The sequence below is a fragment of the Crocodylus siamensis genome, chromosome 2 (assembly GCF_052110815.1).
Source record: "Crocodylus siamensis isolate JL-2025a chromosome 2, ASM5211081v1, whole genome shotgun sequence".
In the NCBI taxonomy this organism is placed as follows: domain Eukaryota; kingdom Metazoa; phylum Chordata; order Crocodylia; family Crocodylidae; genus Crocodylus; species Crocodylus siamensis.
Genome location: NC_143396.1, coordinates 29,721,591 through 29,745,229, shown reverse-complemented (window position 1 = coordinate 29,745,229; position 23,639 = coordinate 29,721,591).

The window sequence follows — 23,639 nt, the reverse complement described above, 5'->3', positions numbered from 1 at the left end:
TAAAATGTCTTAAAATGTCCTGTCCATGTCTATCTCTTGCTACATTTCTCTTTTTTTTTTTTTTTTCCCCAAGGGTTTATCGAATGTATTTTCTTCCAACCTAAGAGCAGTAGTTTGACAAATTGGTGGTTGAGGAGGTACTGCTGAGCACTAGAGGAGAGGAGAGAGGCCCAGGAGTCTTACCTGTGCCAGGGACTCAAAAGTCTCCAGCTATTATTGCTGTTGTCATTGCCACAGCTGCAGCATGGTCAGCCTGCCCTGGCTGTTGATCTTACAGCAGCAACATGGTGTCCATGTGGGGTGTGGGGAGGGAGGTTGCTTCTGGCACCTGTCCTAAATGATTCTGGCACCTGGCCTAGGGCTGGTGCCCCCCCCCCCCCAAACACACTCCTATCCTACTTATGCCACTGGGCACTACATCTGTTCTACCACCCTTTATCATTCTTTGGTGTATAGGCTGTAGAGTCATCAGAGTAGGGACTGTCTTTCAACATATGCAGCTATTAACATTAGAGAACCAATTACCACATACTACTGGAATTAAAATAATATTTTTATTAAAAGTTCTTATTTTTTACTTTTTCTCATAACCAAGTAAAAAGAAAACAGAAATGGAAATAATTTATAAAAGTATACATTGCTATATGAAACATATGGTATATCATTAAATAACACAGCCAGAACCACTTAAACAATATTTATATTAAACTATAAAATCAAGTAAGCTAATGGGGAGCAACATTGATTTGGCAGGAAGGGAAAGTAATTAAAGCTGTGGAAAAAAGGGGCATGGTAAGATAAGAGAGAAGAGGAAGGGGAAATGTAAAGGAGAGGTGTGGTCTGGTCACCAGTGTCCTTGGATGTTTTCATATTATTCATATGTTACTAAAAAACAAATCCTGTACTTTTTCAAACGCATAGGGCTATTTCTAATACCTTCTCTGTGGTGGAGCACAACTTTCTGTGGCTATTAGGGATCACCATTTTGTTTGTGCATTCCATCACTGCAAAACCATGACCGCTCTTGGAAACCATGAATACTTGGTCAATAAGAGGTCCAAATTCACAGGTAATAGGCTTATATCTTGGTCTCAGAAGATGTTTGATGGCAAAAGCCCAGAATTATTCTAATTTCAATTTCAACTTCTTTTCATTACTATTTCCTTGGAGAACATTCCCATGATATGTGCAGAAATATCTCCTTTTCTTTACCCCTTTGCTTTCACATTCCTGAAGAAAGTCCTTTAATTTTATGCATTTCCTGTATCCAATACATTCATCTTTTTCTGAATTAAGCAAACAAATGGAAGCATGTTTTTCATGGCATAATGCAACTGACCATTATTAGCCCTTATCCAGCTCTTTTTTTTCTCTAGATTTAAGTAATATTTTGAGCACGCTGTGTTCTTTTTTTAAAAAAGGGATATGTGGATAAGATGGGCCTGGCCAATACATAGAACATCTCCACTATCTGCTTAGATCCAGAGCTGTTTTGCAATCCTAGGGTGTCCTGGCAAAAGTTTCAGTTGTGCATTGCCATATTGCTGTGGCCAGGAGGTTGTCCTTGGAATGGAACTGCCCCTCGACAGCAACCAGTTCAGACTGGCGAAGAAAATATGTGTATTTTCTGGATACGGTTGATTGCCTGCCAATCTGCAAATCAGTTTCACCACACAGTGACTTTTATATGGTATCAGGGCTGAAACTCATCACCCTGTCCTGTCCTCTTCTTTTTTTCTCCTACTTCTGCTCCAGAGGATAGTCTGTTTTTTCTCTATGGAGTTAGAATGAAGATCCTGAGAGCCCCAAAGGGCAGTTTAATTCCTTCAGTCTCCACTCATTAAGGGTTGTTATTTGTTTTGAAACAGCCACGGGCCTAAGGCATGATTTAATCGGCATAGTGGAGCTGGTTGGGGAATTTTCTGATGAAAAATGTTTCCTCAGAAAATGCTAGTTTGTTAAATCTAAAAGTAATTGTGTGAGAGTTTTTTTTAGACAAATCTTTCTGTTTCAAAAACACGTTTAAAAATTCTCAAAGCATTTCATTTTGATTGTGTGCCCCCCCAAGTTTTTTTTTTTTTTCTGGGCTAAAAACAATTTTTTATTCTGAAATTTTATTTTCTAATTAAAAAATAGAAAGTTTTGAAATTGGAATAACACCTTTTGATTGACCCAATCTGACATTTTAGTGTTTCATTCTGATCTGAGATGGAAAACATAGAAAAATTCTGAAAAAATTGGGTTTTTGTCAGCCACTTCTCTAGGCCCTAAATTTGATTGAAAAATACCCAGTGACTATTGTTTGGGCAGGTTTAAAGATGTAACCATTCCAAAAGCTCAGAGTCCAAAGGAGGAGATTAAGCTTCCACTAAAATAACCCTAGGCTTTACATAAAGGTCTTGATAATCTTATTAAATCTTTAAAAAAAAAAAAAAAAATTAATGACATGTAGTCCACACAAAGGTTACCAAAGTCTAGGTTAAAATGTTCATCCTAATTTTGTTAACCCCCTTCCATCAGGGAAGGTGATTGCTGCTTAGTGGTATCTTTTGTTAGCTGTAGAAGGTAGGCTCATTTTTACACGTCTTCTAAGATTCACTGGTATTTTTATCTCCAAGTATTTAATTGCCTTTGACTGCCTACAAAAGCTGTACTGGGAGAAAACTCTTCTAAAAGGCAGCAGGCTGATTCCAAGTAGTTTTCTTTAATTACCTAGCCAGAAAGAGAGCAAAATTCTTGGATTTAATGCTAGAAGGGCAGGAATTGTGGTTTAGGGGTCCATTATTAAAAACAATTTAACTGCAGTAATTGAATGGTAACATAAGTAAGGGAATATCTCCAGGTGTTTATGCCAGAGAAGTAAAACTCTCTGGAATGGAAAGGAGCACTTGAGCTAATTCTGAGTGCATGTGGCCAATTGCTCTGGTCTGCTGTAGGCTTTCTGTTGCAGCCTGGTTGGAAGCAGCATTTGAGAGAAGTCTAGCATTGGAACATGTCCAGTAGCGCTGAGGTGTTCTCAGCTTCAAGTGCCTCCACCCAATGGAAAAGAAATATATGTAATGTATATGTGGATGCTATTAAAGTAGTTTGTTTTTGTAAAGGATGTAAATTACTCATATAGGCTAATAAGCAGATCCTTTCGTACATTATAAATAAAAAATAAAATGACACCAGGTAGTTAACAAAATTTATATAAACAAAGGAGGAGAGGGGCTGTGGATCCCGATAAGTCAGAGAGTTTTTGACAAATTTGAATGAATGTAAGTTGGCAGGGTCTGTGAAATTCATCTTCGGGCACTGACGGAATTGGCTGAAGAAATCTCAAGGCCACTGGCAATAATATTTGAAAAGTCATGGATGACAGCTCCCCAAGGACTAGAGAAGGATTTACATAGCGCTTATATTTAAGTAGGGGGAAAAGGAGGACCACAGATTTGTACATCAGTTTGCCTTACTTGGGAATTCACCTAGAGCAAATTATGATAAAATAATTCACTTGTAAACAGCTGGAGGAGGAAGGGGCAATCACAGTTTTAAATTAAATCTCAGATTGAATCTCCTACTGTAAGAAGAGTAGGACAGTGGAAAAATTTCCCTAAGGAAGTTAAGCAACCTTTTTCATTGGAGTCTGGATATAAATTAGGAATAGTGCAATCTGCATTTCTGGAAAGGGTTGGACTTAGATGACCCTTGAGGTCCCTTCCAATCCTATAATTCTGTTGTTCTGTGATTACAGTTTGTCTATAGCATGCATAAAAATGACTTGTTATTTCATTGTTTTCTCTATTCATAAGGATGATTTTTTTTTTTTGCCCTGACTGACTTAGCCTTGCTGATTCATCTGGGTCAGGGTCAAACTTACAGTATCCCAGTGAGTCTCTCCTCCATGTCATCAAAGTTGTCTCCAAGCTGGGTGGAGCTGGAAGTTATTTCATGGAACATAATGATGACACATCCCCTTGAGAAATCCTACACACTTGGAGTCACCATGGAACAAAAACAATAATAATAATGTACGTACAGACTACTTTTTCTGTGAGGTTCTCAAAACACTTTGCAGTCTATATATAGAGTAGGGCATTGATGTACCCACCCCTGAAACCTATACTGGAACACAACAGCAATTAAAAGGCATACAACAAAAGTATACAAGATTAGAATGAAAATGTACAAATAAAAAATACAGGGAAAAATTAAGTAAGTAAACTGTATGGGTGCGACCAAATTTGTAATGTATATATTCTTTATTCCTGCTTCATTTATGTGACATGGCTCAATGAGGAGTATACCTGCATGGCTCATGCTTGCAGGGAAGCAGTGAGGAAGGCCAAAGCAGAAATGGAACTCAGGCTGGCAACAAAGATTAAACAAAAAGTCCTTCTTTAAGTACATAGGGAGCAAGAAGAAGGTGCAGGGTAGCATAGGACCGCTACAGGATGGACTAGGGCAACTCATAACAGATGGGATGGACAAAGCTGAGCTCTTCAACGATTTCTTTCTATATGTGTTCCTGGACATGGATACAAATGCACCTCCCAATGAGACTTTAATCCGGCTTGAGGGAGATACCAGTCTACCAATGGTTAGTGCTGACTTGGTGAAGGGGCACTTGGAGGGGTTGGACGTATTTAAGTTGGCAAGCTCTGATGATCTTCATCCAAGGGCACTAGGTGTCATAGCAAAACCACTGGTGCAACTGTTTGAGAGCTTGTGGTGCTCAGGGCAAGTCCCAGTTGACTGTGGCTAATTTGGGAGCCAATCACAGGGGCCAATGTGGTCCCTATTTTCAAGAAGGGAAGGAAGGAGGACCTGGGTAATTATAGGCTGGCTAGCCTTACCTCTGTTGTTGGCAAGACCTTAGAAAAAATCATTAAGGATCACATTTGTGGGGGGGGGGGCACTAGGCAATACAATGTTAAGGGGCAACCAGCATGAGTTTATAGCAAGCAGATCCTGCCTGACTAACCTGGTGTCTTTTTTATGACCAAGTCACAAAGTGCTTGGGTGCAGGAGTAGAGGTAGATGTTATTTACTTGGATTTTAAAAAGGTTTTTGACATGGTGTCACACCCAATTCTTAGTAGTAAACTAAAGTAGCTGTGATGTGGAATTTTTCACAATGAGGTGGGTAGAAAACTGGCTCATGGGATGCACCTAGTAAGTGGTGGTGGATGGGTTGGTTTCTGCTTGGAGAGATGTGGGCAGTGTTGTCCCCCAAGGCTCGGTCCTTGTACTAGTACTGTTCAGTATTTTCATCAGTGATCTGGATGAGGGTGTAGAAAGCACTCTGTCCACATTTGCAGATGACACCAAACTATGGGGTATAGTAAACATACTTGAGGGTAGTGAGTGAATTCAGGTGGGTTTGGATAGACCAGGGAAGTGGGCAGATTAGAATAGGATGCATTTAACAAAGATAAGTTCCAAGTGCTGCACCCAGGGATAAAAAATCATGAATACACCTATAGACAGGGAAGTGCCATTCTATGTAGCAAAGCAGTGGAAAGGGATCTTGGAGTCAATGTGAAAATGAACACGAGTGGCCAATGTGATGAGGTAATAAGTAAGGCTAATCGCACTCTGTCTTGCATTAGCAGGTATATCATGAGCAGGTCCAGTGAGGTGATTCTTCCCTTGTATATGGCATTGATGAGACCGCAACTGGAGTACTGTGTCCAGTTTTGGACACTGCACTTCAAGAGGGATATGGATAACCTGGAAAGGGTTCAGAGGAGGGCTGCTCATATGATTGAAGGCCTACAGGTGAGATCCTATGAAAACAGACCTGAATCTCTTTAGCCTCAGGGTTACTAGAAGCAATGGCCACAAACTGAAGGAGATTTAGATTGGATATCAGGAAGAAATTCTTTATGGTGAGGGTTGCCAAAATATGGAATAGAATTCCAAGGGAGGTGGTGCTTTCTCCTACCTTGGAGGTATTCTAGAGGAGGTTAGACAAGCACCTGGCTGGGGTCACTTGACCCCAGTGCCCTTTTCTGCCCAGAGCAGGGGGTTGGACTCAATGATCTAATAGGCCCCTTCTGACCCTAGAAATCTATGAAATCTATTTCAGAGCTATCAGAAAAAATAGCTTCAGAAAAAATCTTCTGGTTAAGTGGTGAAGGATAGGCAATGTGCTTTAATTGTTTTAATTTCCCTTGCCTGAATATCCTCTATTTTGTTGGTATTATTTTGGTACTTAAGTCCCCAAAACCTATGCTTGGTGTATTAGGTATAATCTTCAAGTATCATATAGATGACATCTATACTACAATTGAAGATGTGCTTACTACACTATATGGAGATACACCCTAGCTAGCTTTAATTTAGCTAGCTTGGATACCGGCAGCTGTGAAACTATGATGACAGGCACTCTAGGTAATCAGCTAACAAGAATCTCAGGTTAATCTGTATAACTCATGCTGGGCTCATCTACATTAGACATTTACTGTGCAGTTGCCTAATTAACGTAGATGGCAAGCCAGCTACCCTGCAGCAGGGTATTCACAAGTGCGGAGTGGTGTTTTTTGTGTGCAGTGTAAACATCTTGGCATCTACATATCTGCCCCTATTAGGGTTCATGAAACTAATAAACTCTGCAGCAGGGTAGGACTTGTATTCACAAGTGCGGAGTGGTGTTTTTTGTGTGCAGCGTAAATGGCAAGCCAGCTGGCTGGAGCACGAGGGTGCTTCTGTGTAGAGGCTGCCTGCTAGCTAGCCCTGCACTAAAGCATCCTTGTGTCCCGTCCAGCCCATTTGCAGCACAGCTGGGGCTGTGAGACATGGCTCAATGTACTGCGTTCCAGGTGCACGTAAAGATGCTGTGCTTTAGAGCTGATTGCTGCACGTTAATAGGCATATGTAGCTGTGCTCACTGAAGCACAAGCTTTTGCGTCTTTGCTGCTAGTGGTGCCCAAAGTAGCTTGGATATGAATATATGACTACAGTCACACCTTAGACTAAAAGTCAAAACAGGCTGTAGTTCCCTCTGTAGATATTTGCTTCCTCATATGATGTTTCTACTTAAGCATTCTAATAACATTGGTTTTTTTTACTAAGAATACTTTAACTTACAAGCACCTCTCCAGTCTGCCCCTCACAGGGCACATCTACACATGCAACTGATGCAAAGTAATAACTTCTAGAGCTTATTGCTATGGAGTTAATTGTTCCTGGGCACGCCATTTGAACACCTGATTGAATACGTGGGACCGCAGCATGTTGAACTGGGATGGGAGTAGGCTAGCTGGCAAGAGGCCCCAGGGCTCAGCCTGCCAGCTCAGGGCTAGCCCCTGCCCCCTGCTTAATATGCTGTGGAGTGGCTGACATGTGGGGCTAGCTGTCAGGTACTATCCTGCTACAGAGTTAGTTTAATCCACCCTAATAGGGGCACATGTGCAGATGTGTAACGTTTACTACTAGCCTGCTGTCACCTTCCTAAACCATAGTCAGTACTATTTTATTTACTTTAATCTAAATGTGCTAATTTGCAACTGTTCCAATTAGAAATAAAATAAAGAAGATTTGACCTCGTGGTTTTGGTATTATTTTGTGGTCCTTTTTATATCAAGAATCAATCACAATGTTATCTCCATTGACTTCTATTTTTCACTGCTTGCAATTTTATACATTTTCAGCATTTGGTTTCTCAGCTTAGATTCCAAGATCCCTAATTTTTCAAGATCTGTTTACTGTGAGCCTCTTTGCTTTCTGAAACCCTGCCTTGTTACTTCGAATTCAAGTTGCATGCTTGGTCAGCTCCTTCCTGTATGTCAAATGCTAAAAGAAAATGGTTAGCAAATTTAATTGCTATAAAATGAAAGATTAAATTCTGTGAAAGGGGGAAACAAAGATAGGTGATCCTGGCTCTTTCTATAGTCTTTTTTTCCCCTGTTTGGTTGCAGTCTTTCTCTACTCATAAATATAATATGCTAGATTGTTACCAGTAATCTTCAAGTTCAGAGCATGGGTCATCATCTATTCTAAAACAATATTACTTCAACAGGCTTACTTCAAATGTAATAGGCAGATGTTTATTGCAAGATTCAGTGATTTTAAGATATAGCAATTTTTTTTCTGCAAATCTAATGACATACTGTTTAGAAGAACTGTGTTCTCAGCAGCAATGAATGAACCTCTAAAACTTTGGAAGCTTGGAAAAGTTCAGATGCCTCAAAATGCTTGGATTCATCTCAAAACTTTTTCTTAGCATATGTAAATCTACCACCCAGCTGTCATCCTCCTAGGAATTAGCAAAAAAGCATATTTTCAGGACAAACAGTTTAGCTGATGGAGAAAAATATGTTAGCAATATTTTTTATTCACATTTAAAAGTAGACTATTTCTTCCATTGGAGTCAGAAGTCAGAGCTGCAAGTAGGTGTTTTCCAAGAGACTCACAAAAGACTTTTTCTTCCTGCAGGCATTGAGCCACACCACTATGGGCTGTGATCTTGTCAGTTCTCATAAGCTCCTAACACCAATGGTAACAAAATACATGCCCTAGTTATAAGATGTACATTTCCATGAATGAGTTTGGTTCATCTCTTACATGAGGTGTCCAATCTTTTTTTTAAACCAGAGGCAACACTGAAAAGACTTTTGAATGGCTTTCTAAATGTTAAAACTAGTCATACTCAGCACAACCACTTTCATACAATTGACCTTTCTTAATTAAGTAATTGCAATTATATTTTGCTATCTTACATGAGATGCTTAACTTTTGCATTAGCGTAGTTTACTATGAAGTAAGCATGTTCGTCTACATGTGCATATGCTTACTTCACAGTAAACTTCCTTAATCCTGAGTAAATTTGCTACCTTCAAATGCAAATAGCAAATTTACTTGGGATTAGTAACAGTGCTGTAGCACTCGTGTAGACGCCTGATTGGAAGCAAAATCTGGGAGATAGTCCCTGCCCAGGCTTCTGCGGCAGAGCTCACCCTGGCAGCAGGCAGCTCCCAGGGGCAGAGAGCTATGTCCCCCTGCCCTGGCAGTAGGGAGCTCCAAGCCCCATGCTTACAGATGACGATTGGGGAGCAGGGGCTGGGAAATTTCATAGATTTTCATAGACATTAGGGCTGGAAGGGACCTCGGGAGATCATCGAGTCCAGCCCCCTGCCCAAAGGGCAGGAAGTCAGCTGGGGTCATAGGATCCCAGCAAGATAAGCATCCAATTTACTCTTGAAGGTGTTCAATGTAGGTGCTTGAACCACCTCCGCTGGCAGACTGTTCCAGACCTTGGGGGCTCGGACAGTAAAGAAATTCTTCCTTATGTCCAGCCTGAAACGGTCTTGCAGGAGTTTGTGACCGTTCGACCTCGTCATCCCTCGGGGCGCTCTGGTGAACAGACGTACCCCCAGATCCTGGTGGTCACCCCTGATAAACTTATAGGTGGCCATCAGATCACCCCTGAGCCTGCGCTTTTCCAGGCTAAAGAGTCCTTATCTCCCATCTCTTGCTCTGCTGTCACAATCAAGAAGCAGGAGGATGGGAGACTCTTATCTTCCAGTTGCAGGGCTCAGGCTGGGAAATAAGTCTCCCAGTCTGAGCCCCACAACCAGGGAGGTCAGGCTGGGAGATGAGGATCTCCGAGACTGGCCGCACAGCTGCAGAATCAGTGCTGGGAGATCCCTGCCAGCAGGGACTGGGGAGCTTGTTCCCCACCCAGCTCTGTGAGCACAGAACAGGTGGTGGTGGGGGACAGGACCTAGCTCCTCAGCCTGCCCCCCTCCTTCCCCCCCCCACTCTGTGTTCATGGAGCTGGGCAAGGAACAAGCTCTCCAGTCCTTGCTCTATGTTCCTGGGTGGGGACACTGCCCCCTGCCCCAGCAGCAGGGAGCTTCCAGCCCCCACTGCCCAATCACAATTGCAAAGCAAGGGCGGGGAGCTTGTTCCCAGTCCCCTGCTCTGCAGTTACAGAGCTGGGGCTGGGAATTAGATCCCTAGCCCCCATTCCACAATTGCAATTGCAGTTGTGGAGCACGGGCTGGGAGCTCTGTGCATGGGGACAGTTCCCCACCCAGCCTGGAGCTGGCTGGGACCTGCTCCTGACTGGTGTAGGTCCCAGCCAGCCCCAGGCTGTGCAAGGAAACATGTGAAGACTGGAGGTGGCTGGGGACTGTCCTGTTTTGGACATGCAGACTTCCCCACACAGCCTGGGGCTGGCTGGGAACTGTCCTGGTCAGGGGCAGGTCCCAGCTCCATGCCCCAATCAGGTGATGGAGACACAGGGCTTGGAAAGAGCTGCAGGGGTGCCCTGATCTGCTGGTGGGGCAGCAGCTATATCTGCTAGTGGAGCAGTTGCTAGCTGCCCTACTGGCAGAGTGGGCCAGGAGGCTGGGACCTGCTGCTCCCTGAGCCAAGGCCAGGAGCTCCCTATTAGCAGGGAGCTCCTGACTGAAATAAAGCTGTTTCTTGGCATGGTGCTCCATGCCAGCCCCTTGGCTAGCACTCAGGGGGTACCCAGAGCTCCCCCCTGTGGTGGCAGGGACCATTGGAGGGCTTCAGGGAACTGGGTGCAAATCTTCTCCTGAATTCTCGCATGTGGAGATGCCTTCCCGAAAACCCTTACTCTGGCTTATTTTACACCAGAGTAAATTTAGGCCAGAGTAAATGCATGTGTAGATGCACCCATTCTTAATATGAAAGCTGTAGTAGTACCTTTCTCTGGGAGCAGTCCCATTGAGTCAACCTGATGAAATGTGGGAGAACTGGACCAGTAAACAAGCTAGTAGTTAATAATATAGGACTCTGAAGTATTCTGCAACTGTATGCAACCTAGATGCAAACACACAGAGATAAAGTAAATGGTGTCACTCTTGCATTTATCATTAAGATGGATTTTAAAGGGATTTAGCACCTAGATAACTTATGCTATATGTTGTTGTGTATCACTTGTCCTACCACTGAAATTTAGTCATTTGGCAATGGTTTGACATCACATAACAACAACTTCCAGCACTGTGAAGAGTGCTGCTCTTTGTATGAACTCATCATTCTCAGTGAAGGATGCTACCTATAGTTGAAGTTGTCTAGGAAATTTAAGGGGACAGCATATTAATACCTAGCTTGTATGTAACCAAGACCTGAGACCAAACCTAAATTCATTTTTGCTAAGGCATTATTGGTTACCACTTAGCAGTCAATTGTCATGCCTTTGATTCTGTGACTCATTACAAAGATGTTACCTTTTTCCTGCACCACCTTCTTTCACCAGGTTTAGGCACTGAATAATTTTGATTCAAAGGGAGACCTCTTTAATTCATCACCAACACTACTAGGAGTACTAGAATTTTCCCATATGCCTATCTCCGTGAGCATTTCAATTGCCCAGTTCTGCTCAGCATTTGAGATGTGATGGTAGCTCTGTTTTTGGCATTAACATTTCATTGAATGAATAGATTTGTTTAATAAAAATGGAATATTATACTAAACTACAGAAGCAGATCTCTTTTCATATAAAAGCAAGCCATTATGAATGCAAAAGATTTTTCTTGCTAACACTTTAGAGAGAATGGAAGTTCTGGTGGGAATTCTTCCAAGTGAAACTTTGGCTTCACTCAGCTGGAGTGGCACAGTCTCCTTAATAACAGCACCTTTTTTACCACAAACTTCCCAGTGTCACAGCTCTGTGCAAATATTTCTCATATGTCAGTTGGCCAATCCGGTAATCGCTTAGGGCTAGAGTGTAAATTACACAAGCATCAGCACAAACATCAGACTTGTAAGATGCAGCAATTCAGGTAGATTTGCTGACAGTGAATCTAGCTGACATTTATAAATGCAATCCTATTTTGTTGATTTTAAGGCCAAGAAGCGATCATTAGATCATCTAGTTGGAGCTCCTGTATAGCATAAGCCAAGACAGAAGCTCAGACTACTCTAATGATCTAATGGGCCTTCCTGTTGGTATTCCTTTTTTGCTATTCTCCATTCCCTTTCTGCATATCTGATTTCATGTCATTGCAATGAACTCCCTGAACATCTGGAAAGTGCCTGGCATTCTGTTTATAGATAACAGTGAAAGTTACTGTTTGAGTTTGTCTCTCTAACCATACTCTCAAGAGATTACATTTAATACTTCAGGCCAGATAAAACCAGAAGAATACATTCAATTGTACTCATTTCAGCAAAGTTTTTTAATGTTGTTGTTTTCCCTTCATGGTGTATTGTGGAATGGACCCTTATCAATGTCAAACAGGGATATGCCAACATTTATTCTGGGGGATTATTTGGGCAGGTGTGATATTTTAAGTAATATGGGGAAACTTTGGTTTCTGTGATTTTTTTTTTTTTTTTTTTTATTGGTGACATGCTAATTAATACAGTCAATTAGATTGCTTGTGTAAGAGAGAAACCTGTGTTTGTTCAGTATATAGTAGTGGGAATTTGACTGCAGTTAGTACCTCACAGTGCATTATATAATCATCACTTATTTTAAAACTGTATTTGTATAGGTAAGTGAAGAAATCCATTAGATCATGTGGAACCTTACCTATGGATTTCCTTTCCTTTTTCAGAGACTGCTTTCTATAAGGCTGATAGGATGAGTAAAGCATCCTAATCCTAATCCAATTTTAAGGATAATGTTACGATTACACTCAGGCCATGCTAAATCTGTGGAATGCCAAGTAGTGTTAAAGCAGTCATACGTTAAGGGTTAATACTATTTGTTGCTTGCACAACACTGCTTGCCACTAGAGGGCTGGTGATCAGAGGCCTGGCTAAGAGCCAAGACACCTGGGCTCTATTTCTGCTCTGAGTTGGGGGAGTGGTGCATCCTGGGGTGCTGGAGGACTGCAGATGCCTTGTTTTATTTGCAGGGAGCAGACTGAAGTTATTTAAACATGAGCTAGGTTGCACAGCCCAGAGTTAACTCTTGTCTAAAGTGATGTAACTTGGCAATACTCAGAGGGCTCTTAGCACAAATGAATATATTAAGTATCCTTAGTGTGTCTAGGTGTAATATGTAACTTCATCCTCAGGGAGACTTCAGACACTTAAAACACTTGTCCAGTAGTGGATCAGGATTTCAAAGCAAAGTTCTGTGAGGTTACCTTGACACAGAGAAGCCAGCTATCCAACTTAATACTTCTAGAGTTCCCCTCCACCAGGTGGGGAGCTGTGCTGGCTACCTACAGCCTTACTCTGGTGCCTTTTGCCCTGTATAGCAAAGAGACCTGCTAATAATAGAACATTATGATTCCAGTTTCAGCATTATAATACTGTTAATCTATACAGTTCTACAGGCCTAAGTCCATTACTTTGAATTTAGCTTTCAAATCTTCCTGGCTGAAGTTCTGTACCATATCCCACCCCCCTTCTGCTATTTTTTTTGCTGTGCTTTTTATTGTCTTGCATTTCCATTTTATTTCACTTGTTATTTTCTCTGGCATCCTCCTGATCTGAATCTTTCTGTTTCACACCCACCATTCCCAGTCTCTCATGATTTGTACTTCCTTAGCACCTAGAAGACCCAGTCAAGGACAAGGATGCTACTGTGCCAGTTGCTGCTCGTTAACTCTGTAGTGACATAAGCAAGTGACCAACATATTGAATGGCTCATGTAAATGCAGATCATAATTCCTGTATTTGTTGTTCAGATGCATTTGGTTATATAGGTGGGTAAGTGAGTATTTGCAACTTGAACTGGGGCGTTGTCATTAGTTAAAAACATGTAGATTTCCAGTTACCAAATATCTGCAGTAATGGCATTCACATCCCTGCCCTCTTGCAAGATCTTAGGCAATGTTTTCAAGGGATCCTATAAAGGAAATAGTCACTTAAAAACAAAGAAAAGAGGAACACACACAGCTCATCTCACCTTGAAACCAAGAAAAAAATAAAGAGGTCCGGTAAACTGATAAAAGGCAAGTCCGTTATTCCCCCCACTGCTTCAGTATTTGAACCATTTCAGCAAATGAGTAACAACCTCTCCCCCCCACCCCATATTTTAGATGTATCTGATATTAATATGTTACATGAACCTTTTGGAAGCATAAAGTTTGTTGCAAACTTCTCCCACTAGGGGGCCAGCACAACCCAACAAGTGAGCAGCATTAGTCAAGATATGGGACATAGCATGTCTTGTGAATTATGCCAATTCAATGTGTATCCAAGGCAGCTCCAGTTAGTGGTTCTGAGATTCCTTTTCAATGGTTCTCAAGCTTTTTAGACGCAAGACATCCCTTGGGAAATGCCAACTCTTAGTTTTCATTTTGTTTTTTAATGACAGAAAAATAAGAAAAGTTCTTCTGTTGCAAAAGACTCAGAAACATGTACCAGATTGGAACATCTTAAACACTGTATATTGCTGTTGAAATATCTAGGTTTATCTTAGAATAATTTCTGCATAGCTAACAGGGCTAACATTGTATGTCACCCCACAACAGGCTTGAAAGCATTTCAACTCTGGTTGAGAATCATGATTCTAGTGGAAACTCTGGGTGTCTCATGAACTTCCAAGGAAAGTAGAGGTGAAAACATTGCTTGCTTTCACTTGGGTTTACAGACTCAAACTCCACAGAGAACACGAGCTTTTGCTCGTTTATGAAGGGTTAAGCTGAATCTCCCCCAAACTGTGGCATTAAAACTGGCTTGAGAGACGATTTTAATTCTTAACAAAGATTTTTTTGTCTCCTTAGCAATCCAGTGTGAATCAGGTATGAAAAATGAAACTATTATAAAAAACAGAGAATAAGCGGAGGAATCTCTTCAGAATTATTTACTATAGCAATTATTTTAGGAAGTTCATAGAAACTTTAGGATCCCTACCCCCCCCTTCTTTTTTTCTTGGCAAAAACATAGTTAAAAATGTCCCCTCCTGAAATGCTACAGTGGCAACGCTGCAAAGTGAAAATCTCCCCTGAGATGAGAGCTCAGCAGTTTACCACTGAGTGCTGGAGCAGCTGTAGAAGGAGGAGGAATAGGTGATATGAGTTAGATTTATGCTGATGTATGAGGTGAATGCAGATTTTTTTGCTTCGAAGTTGCTAGAAGGTCATGGTATTTTACCAGCTGAGATTTATACTTTTGAAAATGAACCTCCAAATGGGAACCTTTCCAGAGTCTAATAAAGCAAGGCTATGCTCATACACTGACCTTGGCAAGTCTACAGGTAAGTTCCACAACTTCTACCACCTTATAAACACTAAGATGGGTTATATAGAAAAAACTATAGAGGCTCTATTTAGAGACTTATGGTAGCAAGTAGGCAGAAAAACTTCAAAACCACCAATTTAATTTATTGAAGGTCTCAACAGGAATATATATAGGAAAGAATTCTGTCTCCCATTGCAAATATTCCCCAAGCAACCAGCCTACCAGCCAAAAGTGACCAAAATTTAAGGGAATGAAAAAAAAAATCATGTTAGAATTATTCAGTAACCCCACCAAACAAACCCAAAGGATGAATGTGTACCAGAGTACATATTTTAGCTGATGAACACAGCAAGGAGACATATGGCCAGTGCGTTGTTTCACACTGTGAAAAATACTAGGCCATTTATGTAGTTTTATATTCTAGTAACAAAATGACATATTGGTTGTGATTAAATCCTATTTTAAGGGCTTTCCCACCAGCCTTTGAACTTAATAAAATATTCTCAACAGCTTTGGTGAGAGCAAGTATCATAAGGTACAGGAAGGTCAGAGCAGGGAGTGAGAGCATGTTACGAGCCAGAATTTGTGCTTGTCTCTGAGGATGAAACCCATGAATGGATTCTGGGCTGTTCTGAGCTCTGGTGCTTGTCCTCTACATAAACTGCATAAATGGCCAGTCACTCCCCAGAGGATGCACAAGAGGGATATCATAGGTCTGCCTACATTGCTTCTAATCTCCCTTGAACTTGAGGAAGTACTAGAAGCTACCCATGTTACAGATCCTATCTTATAGGAGCATCATGAAGGGGACAGAGCTGGTGATTAGAATTTCTCTCTGTGGTGGTGATTTTTAACCAGGGTGCTGTGAGATCCTTTTAAGAGTGCCATTGGGTAGAAACACCTACATGATTCACAGGATAAACCCAGAGACACGAACCCATAGCATCATAAACGTTCTGACCCATTGTGGTAATTCTGAGGGGTTTTTTTGCAACAGAAGAATACCTCTAGTATTTTTCTATAGTCAAGAAATGAGTGAAAGCTGAGTGGTGGATTTTCTGAGGGGTGTTGTGGGTCCAATGAGGGATGCTTTGAATCTTAAAAATGTTGAAAACTATTGCCTTACGGGCAAGTCTGTCCCGCTCTCTGCCTATGCTAGGGACCATGGCTGTGAAAACACTTGCCTCAGCTCTGTGTATTTTCCCCCTCTTATCACCTCCCTCCAAATGTACTGCTTGGCTTCTACCAAGGTGTGCCTAGCACCACCCTTGGGTACTCAGTCTTGGGCTAATTGGTGCATACCAAGATACCTTTTATGGCAGAGGCATGACATTTGGACATTCTTGGGTATTACTTTATGACAAGGACCCTAAAGAGAGTTTGGGGTCATTTGTAATGATTCTGTTCATTAGTTATTAGCTTTTCTTGAAGAAACTTGCAGTAGAAATTTGAAGAAACTTGCATTTTTTTTTCAATTTTTTGCAAAATTGGCAGAAACAATTGGTGACGGACAGAGGGGACAAGGCTGAACTCCTCAACGAGTTCTTCGCCTCAGCGTTCCTAAGCGAGAGGCATGACAAGTCTCTCACTGGGAGTGTAGGGAGGCAGCAGCAAGGCACCAGACTTCCATGCGTGGACCCTGAGGTGGTGCAGGGTCACTTGGAAGAACTGGATGTCTTTAAGTCGGCAGGCCCGGATGAGCTCCATCTGAGGGTACTGAAGGCACTGGCCGACATCATTGCAGAGCCACTGGCGGGAATATTTGAACGCTTGTGGCGCATGGGTCAAGTCCCGGAGGACTGGAAAAGGGCCAATGTGGTTCCCATTTTCAAGAAGGGGAGGAAGGAGGACCCGGGTAACTATAGGCCAGTCAGTCTCACCTCCATCCTTGGCAAAATCTTTGAGAAAATCATCAAGGCTCACATTTGTGAGAGCCCGGCAGGACAGATTATGCTGAGGGGAAACCAGCATGGGTTCGTGGCAGGCAGATCATGCCTGACCAATCTAGTCTCTTTTTATGACCAGGTCACAAAACGCCTCGACGCAGGAGGAGGGGTGGATGTCGTATACTTGGACTTCAGGAAGGCCTTTGATACGGTATCCCACCCCATACTGGTGAACAAGTTAAGGGGCTGTGACTTGGATGACTGCACAGTCCGGTGGGTGGAGAATTGGCTGGAGGGTCGCACCCAGAGAGTTGTGGTGGATGGGTCGGTTTCGACCTGGAAGAGTGTGGGCAGTGGGGTCCCGCAGGGCTCGGTCCTTGGACCGATACTCTTTAATGTCTTCATCAGCGACTTGGACGAGGGGGTGAAATGTACTCTGTCCAAGTTTGCAGATGACACTAAGCTATGGGGCGAAGTGGACACGCCGGAGGGCAGGGAACAGCTGCAAGCAGACCTGGACAGGTTAGACAAGTGGGCAGAAAACAACAGAATGCAGTTCAACAAGGAGAAATGCAAAGTGCTGCATCTAGGGAGGAAAAATGCCCAGCACACCTACAGCCTAGGAAATGACCTGCTGGGTGGCACGGAAGTGGAAAGGGATCTTGGAGTCCTAGTGGACTCCAAGATGAACATGAGTCGGCAGTGTGACGAAACCATCAGAAAAGCCAATGGCACTTTATCGTGCATCAGCAGATGCATGACAAATAGGTCCAAGGAGGTGATACTTCCCCTCTATCGGGCGCTGGTCAGACCGCAGCTGGAGTACTGCGTGCAATTCTGGGCGCCGCACTTCAAGAAGGATGCGGATAACCTGGAGAGGGTCCAGAGAAGGGCCACTCGTATGGTTAAGGGCCTGCAGGCCAAGCCCTATGAGGAGAGATTAGAGAAACTGGACCTTTTCAGCCTCCGCAAGAGAAGGTTGAGAGGCGACCTGGTGGCTGCCTATAAGTTCGTCAGGGGGGCACAGAAGGGAATTGGTGAGTATTTATTCACCAAGGCGCCCCCGGAGGTTACAAGAAATAATGGCCAAAAGCTAGAAGAGAGCAGATTTAGATTGGATATTAGGAGGAACTTCTTCACAGTTCGAGTGGCCAAGGTCTGGAACAGGCTCCTAAGGGAGGTGGTGCTCTCTCCTACCCTGGGGGTATTCAAGAGAAGGTTGGATGTGTATCTAGCTGGGGTAATGTAGGCCCAGCACTCTTTCCTGCTTATGCAGGGGGTCGGACTCCATGATCTATTGAGGTCCCTTCCGACCCTAGCATCTATGAATCTATGAATCAAAACCTGTAAAGCAGTAGAGGGAGACCATCTATAGTAGCTGGAGGAAGAACAGTGCTTTGAATTTTATCTATGCTAGACCTGAGTTTCTGTGCTTTGTCTGTGCTTATCAGCTCATGGTAAATCCTGACACAAAAACACATTGTATTTAGAAAGGTACTGTTTTAATACAGAACCCCTCCCTGCCCTAAACAACCTGCTGATCATGAATGAGAGACTCAATTTTGACTCTGTGTATCATGCTGACCTAAATCGGTGACAGAAGCAGAAAATACTCTTTAATTACCTGAGAGCTACTGTTCTTGACCCTTACAATTCTGTTTGTCCTGTAGGTGAAGTCTGTTCAGAGGAACCTTTTTTTTCCCCTGTGGAATTCACCTTGCAATGGAAGAAATCTCCTGTTCACACCAATTTAAACCCAGCAAGGGACTGGCTTTAAGTATTTGCAGTGAGTACAAGTCACGGTGTTTAGTACCATACAAATAACAGAGCATGCTCGTTACACCCTGAGGCTTTATAGAGATATTTCAAACAGCTGGAATAAAATGCTTGAAGAAGCAACAAAAACATACCTGGACAAAGCAGGTACTCTTATGTGCTGTTTTGTTTCACCTTACGTCTGTAGGTTGGTTTTTGTAATGTCTTCCCAGCCTTCTGGTGGCCTCAAGGCTGTTTAGCACTCAAACTTTGGCACCTCGCCAATATGTCTTTCCCCTTATCTGACCACTCATCCAAATCAAAGCAACCCTTATAGCCTCCTTTCTTGGGAAGGACTTCTCGCAGGCTCCTCTCATCCTCACAACTTGCTCTCTCCCCTTTGCTACCTTGCTCTCTCTCCAAACAAATGATAAGCAGATAGATGCCACAACCCGTTGTTGCACCCCCTCAGCACCCTCTCACTGGCTGTGACAAAAGGTTGTGTAAAACAGTGTCACTTTATTACAATGGATGACATCTATTTGCTCTGTGGTGGGAGATCTCTGGCAGCCCAGAACTGCCCATACGTTTCAGCCGCCCTGAGCAGGAGTTTGAATCCTGTGCATCCCCATGAGAGCACCTGCTTGGCTTTCCACACATAGAGATGCAACCTGGAGAATCTCAGGGTATCAAGCAGGGACAGCCAGGGTTCCCCACTTACAGAGACCCACCTCAGGACCTCTGGGGGTGCATCTCTGTAAGAAGGAGAGCCGACTTGCATCCAGAATGGAGTCATGGGACCCAGAGAATCCCTCCTTGTGAAGCACAGATTGGCGTGGATATTGGGCCGTACCATGGGGTGCAGGGATTCCCCAGGTTCTGCATCTACTTGTGCCTCTGCAGAACCCAGGGTGAGTCCTGGCATGGAGGCAGGAAGCAGTGACAGACGTGGGGAATCTCCAGGCAAGGGGAACACAGTCCCAGTTATCCCACATCAGGTGACACGTGTTTTGCTCATCCTGCCACAGCTCATCTGCTTCATTTGGCAATGTCTGCTTTTATCCTGAGAATGCAGCAAGCTCTCTGTCTTCCCTGCCCAACTCCCCCTCCCCCCTCCCAATGCTCTGTGCACCCAGCCACCACTGCTGCTCCCTCTGCAGGTTCCTGGCACTGGCTGCTGTCAGTGTCACCACTCCCAAGACAGCAGAGGTTGAAGGGACAGGAAAGTGCTAACTGACATCAGCTGGGCTTTTGGTTGTAGCCATATTGGTCTAAGGACACAAGCAGGCAAGATTCTTTGAGTAGTTGTGAAATCTTCTATTAGAACAACTGAGTAGTTGGAAAAACGTGCCCAAAAGCTTGCAAAGAATGTTTTTTCCAACCACTCAGTTGCTCTAATAAAAGAGTTCGCATCTACCCAAAGAACCTTGCCCGCCACCAACATCAGCCCCATTATCCCTTCTGGGGAGGGTGGGAGCAAAGCTGTGGCCTCCTCCCCACTGTATGGGGAGAGGGCTGAGGAGCTATGGCCTGTGGCAGCCTGCTGTCACAGCCCCAGTTGGAAAGCACACTGCTGTGTGCAGCTGCTGTGATTTGTTTTGAAGTACTTCAGTCATGGGGCACGACACGGGGATGTCTGAATAAAGTATTCCACTTCTTAAATGTTTCAAACCCTGGCATAGGTACCAAGTACATGGAGGCTCAAGAGTCCTGGCCCCCTTGGGAAGAGGATAGGGTGACCTTAATTGGACAGGACAGTCCTGAAATGGGAACATCAAATCCCAAGAGTGGACAGATTGAGGCCCCCTTGGTTATGGAGGGAGTGAGGCAGGGGATGGGCTGGGGGGTGCTACCCAGCTAGTGCTGTGTATGGCACCCGAGGCTGGGGTGGGGAGTAGGGCAGCTTGGATGGTGGGGGGTAGCTTCCTGCTGTTGTGTGCACTTCTGGGGAGGAGAGATATGGGGGACGCGCATGCCACCCAGATGTGTGTGCAGGGCAGGGCTGGATGCGGGCTGCCTGCTGTGACCTCCGGGCTCCCAGGCTTGCTGTCCCCCACCCCCGGGAGCCCTGTGCTGGCTGCATCACCATGGTGACGTGCCCCTTGCCTGCCTGCAGGGGCAGCTACAGGGGCAGCAGTGTGGAATTGTGTCCCCCCTGCTGCTGCTAGGTGGGGAGGGGGCATCTTGCCATGGCAACATGGCTGGCACGGGGCTTCCTGAGGGAGGACAACTGGGCATGGAGTCCTGAGCCCACGGTAGGCAGACTGCATCTGCTTCTGCCCTCACCCCACCATGGGTTCTGCTCAGCTATGCTCCAGCCACACTGCCTGGGTGGGGAGGAGGGGGCATCATCTTAGGCCCCCCCGGCAAAAAGAAAAGTCAGCACTTATGAACCCTGGTACTTTGAAACCATTCAAATGTTAGATCTGTCCACACCTTTAATGTGTGTTTTATCTTATAGGCTCTATTAATAGGATATAGGAATCGCATTAGAGATATGGTCATGGTCCCAAGTATTATTGGGGCATTATACGGCTTTTGTAATTGTTTCTAATTTTTTCAGTTTTGTTTTAATTACCACTCTTTTGGGGAAGTTTAGTTTATAAAAGATTTTACTTAACAGCTGTTCAGTTTAGAAGTATGGCTCTTTCATAGTACAGACAGTTTGGTTCATATTTCAGGTTTGGGTTTAGTTTCCAAGGTATGTTCCAAGATGCAAGACTGATACGAGTTGTGGACTATTGCCAATGCTGCTCATAAAGTGGACTCCATCCTAATATAAACTTTTTAGGGCTTATCCTACATCTGCAGCTAGTGATTTGTGGAACACACAGTCCATGTGCTGGGGGCTCTGTGGAACTCCCAGCTGGATTAATTAATGTAGGTCTCCAGTTCAGACAGGGAAGTGTGCTGTATATTAGAGATCTGTACTATCAGATCTCTGATAGTAGTGTGTTTGTAAAATAATTTTAGCATTTCTAGCAGCTTTTCCAAAAGTCCTATTGCTGCTAAGGTAAAAAAAGTAGGCATATATCTGTTAGGTATTCACCTTGCCCCCCTCTCTCCCCAGTAAATAAAAAACAATCCGTGTCTTAGTATCATCAGTGTAATCAACTTCCATGAAAAGGCTGCTTTTCAGTTCTAACCACACCTACACAGTTATGATAAAGAGACTGTTGTGAACACGTGTCAGCTACAACAAATCATTATTGGAATACCGTAGTTGTTTAACTAAAATAAAATCCCCAACAGGTAGAATCTAGTAATTCAAAGTTACAGTATAATGGAAAAGCTCAAGGTACGAAAGCCAGGAAATTAACTGTTAAAATTCCCCAAGTAAACTTAGCCGTGCCCACCTGCTTTCAACCACCATCCAAGTTTTTATTGTCTGGCAGCTGAGCCATTCCAGAAAGAGGGAAATGTAGAGTAATAATAATTAATAAACAATTATATACCAATAATGTATTTGCAGCACTTTATTTATAGCCAACTAACTAATCCTCACACACTGCAGTGATGCAAATGAGTATTGTTCCCATTTCACAGAGGAAGAAACTGAAACAGAGAAGTGAAAGTACTTTTTCTCAGGCCACCCAGTGACTGAATGGCAGAATGGGGACTCAGACACTGGATGCCAAACTCCATTTTTGCAGCCCACTCCACCATCTGGTATTCCAAATGCTAGATATTGTGGGGGATGGATGTTCTCTTGCATTCCCAGAAGGCACATGAGTCAAAGCCATACAACTGCAGTTTAGCACCAGAACTACTATGCTTATGGCCCAGATGCTGCAAGTGGCTGAGCACCCCCTCCCCCACCTAAAACATGCTAAATGCTCTCAACTCTCACTGTGTTCAGTGTAACTCTCCTTCCATCTGGTGGCTAGTATCAAGCACTGTATAGCCTGCTACTATCTCACAACGAAAGGAGTTCTACTTTAGTTCAAATGGTGGAGCCCATTTTTTGGTGCTGCAGGTCTTAGATTTGATTTCTACAGCTGTCTGTGGTTTCTTTCAGTATAATGCAGTCACACTTCATTATGCCTAGTCCCCTTGCAGTCCCTGGCTGCAGGAGTTCCTTGTCCTTCAGGATGGGATAGCTAAGGTATGGGTCCCTATCAACATCCTTTTGCCTTTTATAACAGAGAAGGCAGAATCATGGCGTTTCCTTTGGGAAGAAAGATTGGTGCTTTCAACTCCATACAACTGATCTTGGCTACAGCTAGTGGCCTTTGAATTTTATTACCAGTCCACATGCTCTGAATCCATTACCACAATGCTGTAGGTTGATTTTACATCCACTTAGAAAATGGGAGTGAATTTGGGGTTTTCCCCCCGTTCCTTTCATAAAAGCCCCACTTCCTGATTTCAGCTTGAGAAAGTAGTAAGAGATCCTGCACTACCTGCTCTATTAGATTCCTGGAGTCTCTGAGATTGAGACTGATAGGTATAGAATTATTTTATGAAACACCATACAGACACATGCACATCTGTGGTGTAACTGGCCAGTACTGCACCCTGGGTGGCTGTGGTACATACCATAGGAGTTGTAGCTGGAAGTTTGCTGCTGTTAGGCGGTATTGCCTCCTTTTTTTCCACTGATATTTATGTTGAGTGGCCCAAAAATATTGGTTTTTTGGTGGCAAAAATGAGGTGGCATCTCCCTCAGCATCAGTGAACCATTGCCTGCTGCTCTCCCACCATGTTCCATCCCCGCTTCTTTGCTCTCTCTGTGCCAGAGCTTGTGCTGGAGATACTGAAGGGGAAGAACAGGGGGGATAGGAAGGTGAGGTGCCCCCTAGCTCCATTCCTGCACCCCTCTTAGACAGTTCCTGAGGCTCATGCCATGATCACTCACCCAGCATTACATTACTGATGCACATTGGAAGATATGGCT